Source organism: Mustela lutreola, chromosome 5, assembly GCF_030435805.1.
Source record: "Mustela lutreola isolate mMusLut2 chromosome 5, mMusLut2.pri, whole genome shotgun sequence".
NCBI lineage: Eukaryota > Metazoa > Chordata > Mammalia > Carnivora > Mustelidae > Mustela > Mustela lutreola.
This window is the reverse complement of record NC_081294.1, coordinates 95,082,627-95,086,789: the sequence shown is the minus strand read 5'-3', so window position 1 is coordinate 95,086,789 and position 4,163 is coordinate 95,082,627.

The window sequence follows — 4,163 nt, the reverse complement described above, 5'->3', positions numbered from 1 at the left end:
ATTAGGAAGGGAGTTTTCAGTGGAAGGAACTGAAACCCAATTCAAGTTTGCTGAGTGAAAAAAGAAGGGAATTCATTGGGCTCTCATAACTGGAACACCCAGGGCTCTTGCTAGACTCAGGTAAGATTGGATCCAAGCACTAAAAAGACCCTCCGTTTGTCCCTGTCCCCTTCCCTCAGCTGTACTCACCAATGGGTGCCGGCCAACTTCCTCAAGTGGTCAACGAAAAACCAGCAGCAGTTACAGGGATACATCCCCTCGTCTGAAACTCAGGTGGGAGAGCGTCTCCCTCGCCTAGAGCAGTAGCTCGATCTGATTGGCCTTGTGCAAGACACTTCGTAACCTCTCCCTGCACCCGTCGCTGGGTGCCTGTAAATGGGGAGCAGTGGTGGGCCGGGCCTGAGTTATCCACCCACCCTATTGCCACAGAAAAGGGCCTGTACCCAGAAGATGGAAGATGAGGAGAGGGAAGGCAAAAGTAACAGTTAACACGGTCTACCACAAGGCTACGTCGTGGAGGGCCTCGGAAGTCAGTGTCGGAGGTTGGCACTGTATTGTTTAGACAATAGCAGGGACAGTGACTTCTGTCTTCCAGCAGAGAAGATGACTGATCAGAAATGAGAGTTACATAAGGAAGTCCAGTGACAGTGCATGGGGTGGACTGCAGGGGTCAGGCATGAGGGAGGGTCCCTCCAGCTCCAGGGGCTCACATCTGAATTTGACCCCCCAGGGAGCCCAAGGGTAGGTCCTGGCCATGGTAGAATAGGGAAGAGCAAAGCACTGGGAGAGGACTGTTCTTATGTCTTTATCCTGACAACCAAATAGCAACAGCACCAGAGAAAGGGTGGGTGGGGTGGTCTTCGAAAAGACCAGGGTTCCGTGTTTTCTCTGCAAGCCTGTGACCCTCACAAAGCTTGTCTCAGACTGAACATCGGAGGGGAGGTGGAATGCAGAATGAACTTGCCTGGGGGCATCAGATAGGGGCTCGGGATGATAAAGACATTAACTTGGTATGTGCACAGAATAAGATCCAGAAGGCTGCACACAAACTGTCAGCACTGATTCGCAGAGAAGAGAGAGAACTTTCACTTTATAACAGCAACACTCTGATGTTGTATAAAATAAGCAGGTTTCCATTTGTAATAACAGTATCCATGGGCATTGTGTCAATGTTGTGTATACATGGCAAAAACGTACATTGTAAAGGAAAGGCATTGGAATTTTTTGTACCTTGAACTGGTGACTTGGGACACAACAGGTTTGCTCTGGGTGGAGATGAAGAGGGTACAGTGGTGGGCATGGTTAGTTCTCTCTGGGGCCTCAGGAAGCTTCCATTGAGAGGCTTCTTGTGCTTAGACTTGAAAGAGGATGGAGCGTTGACCAGACCAACAATAGTCAGAGGAACAGACATTGGAGGCTGAGGGAACAGGGCAGAGGAGTGAGGCCAGAGGAGCCTGGAAGGTCTACAAAGGCAACTCAGAGCAGGAGGTAGGGGCCAGCTCAGTCACCCCACCTGAGTACCAACCCCCTCTTCCCCCTCCTTCCCCCCACATGGGGCTTTGCTCTGAGAACAAGAGGGAGCCATTGATAGGCTCCATGCAAAGGCAGGAGTGGTGTTGAGGGCCTGAACGAAGTTGGCAGCCATGAGGATGGAAATTTCTCACATCCAAGAGCAAGGTTCACACGCTGAGCAGGGGATGCAAGAGCTAGGGCTACTGGTTGCCATTTTCTGGTCTGAGCTGCTGTTGGATGATGGTCCATAGAAAGAGGAGAGCTTTCTTTTTTTCCTTTTTTTAAAAGATTTTATTTATTTGAGAGAGAGAAGAGATCTCAGGACCCTGGGATCATGACCTGAGCAAAAGGCAGAGGCGCTTAACTGACTGAGCCACCCACATGCCCAGAGGAGAGCTTTCTTAAGGTCAATTCCATTGTTCTATGATCTTTATCATTATTCACCAGCGTTCACTTTTTTCCCCTAGTAGGTTAGTTTCATCCACTTTGCATCTGCCATCTGATGATTCGATCATCCCCATTAATACTGGAGTGGCCATTCAGTGGCAGCACATTACCCTGTCACCTGCACCTTCCCTGAGCTTTTAGAGAATGTCCAGCCGCTCCTCCCCAGGACACCCTTGCCATTTGCTACATGTGCTACACCATGGTCCTGGCTTGATCCCAGGACCCCAGGATCATGACCCAAGCCGAACGCAGTTGCTTAACCAACTGAGCCACCCAGGGCCACCCCTGCCCCCTGGCCCCGGACACTCTTTTATCAGCCTGGTGAAGGGAGTGTGCTCTAGTTCTCTCGAGGAACATAGTTAGGGTCCCTTTTCTGGCCTCACGAAATAATCTTTCCTAATACTCCCAGCCCTCTGTACCCCAGAGCATTTCTCAGCACTCCATTTGGGCAGCTCTGCTTTGCACCTGGTTAACTGTAGGTCACCACTTTGTCTCTGTCTCAGAAAGTAAGTGAGCTGCTGTCAGGACTGGCCCAGATGTCTTTGCCAGGAGGAGCTCCCCTATCGATAATTCCCCTTGCCATCTATCTTATGTCCTCCACAGCCCCAGTTCAAACCTCCGCGCTACAGCCACACACAAGCCCCCAGAGGCAGTAGACACTTTAGGACTCGGTTCCTACAGTTCTTTCAGTGAGTACAACATTTCCTCTGTGCCTTGGAGCTATGCTCCACTCTGACTCTGGTTCTGGTCAAAAGCAAATCTTGGTGGGGCAGACCTTAAGGAAGATGGAACTCTCTTATGAGGCAAGGCCTGCCTAAGTGCCTAGCCGTTTCCACGGGTCCCTACACCATGGTCCGAGAGAGCATGAAGCGGAGCGTATGTCCCTTACCAAAAGGCATTTTCTTGGCAATTTTGAACTTAGATACCATCTGAAATTTGCTCAAGAATGCCTGAGAATTTAGCCATTACTTATGAGCATTCCCTCATGCCTCTGGCCCTCGCCTTTCCTGCCCTCCTAACCTTCATCTCCCTCCTCCCCCAGCCGAGGACATTAACAGACGTGCCTCCCAACCACCATTCTAGTGGACTTGTTGGGAAAATGAGATCCCAGCATCCTGCTTAGAACACGAAGCAGGGGTGTCGAGCTCCGTGGAGCCTGAGAGCATACTCAGTCATTTTAAAAGCTTGTTATTTTTGAGGCCCCAAGCTCAAGAAATGAATTCAGAAAGAAAATGAAAAAAATAACAAGACAGATAGCAGGAGTGCCTCCTCCACTAACAAAGGCCCTCAGCTGAAACCAATTTGGACAGCTCAGCTTCGTCTTGGCTCATGAACTCCGGTTTACCTCAGAGAAGCCCTGCAGTGCACACTTGCGTGCATACACGCACACACGGCAGACCGGGTTGAGAGCTGTTCGGCCTGAAAGAAGCAAAGGAAACTTGCTCCTTTTATTTAGGTGATAATCTCTGTGGTTTTGATTTCAGTAGCTTAACATCTTCTGAAGATGTCTTAGGTCATCCTGGGCCTGAAAGATGGGTTTTTAGGAGACACTTCGGGATACTGAACCTCAGGAGAAAATAGGAAAATTCCAGAACCAGCTCCTGGTGCCTTTGTTTACACTAGCCACTTACCCTTTGAAACACCTCATCTCACAAATGGCCTTTATTTTTTCAAACCCAGGAATGAAGAATTTGAAATCCTGAAATATCTGAAGTGCCCCAACCCAGAACTCCTCACCAGAAGGTGCCTGCCTGAATCTGAATCTCCTGAGAAGAAAATGGCTTGCCAGCTCCTGGGGAAGATTCGGAGTCTTCCTTTCAGCTAGCCTCTATCATCAGAGGAAGCAAAGAAGGTAAGGAAAGGCACGCTCTCTCCCTGACTGCCTTCAGACCCCAGCCAGTATCCACCTTCTCCTTCAGACTTTCTGAAAAATCAACCGAGTCCTCTAGAATTTCACAATGTCTGCACACAAGGGCACAGCCTTGCTCGTTCAGTGATACCTGCTGTCCACCCGAGCAGCTTGGATGCTTTCTGTAAACAAGGAACACTCCTTCCCCCCCCTCCCCCCCAGGGCACAACAGAAATGAGGTAGAGAAAAATTTCATTCTAATATTAAGTGAGAAAAGCAAAAGTCCAGAGCTGTGTGTATGGTAAGTTACTAACTGTGTAAAAATGGAAGAAAAGAAACTCATTTGCTTGCATAA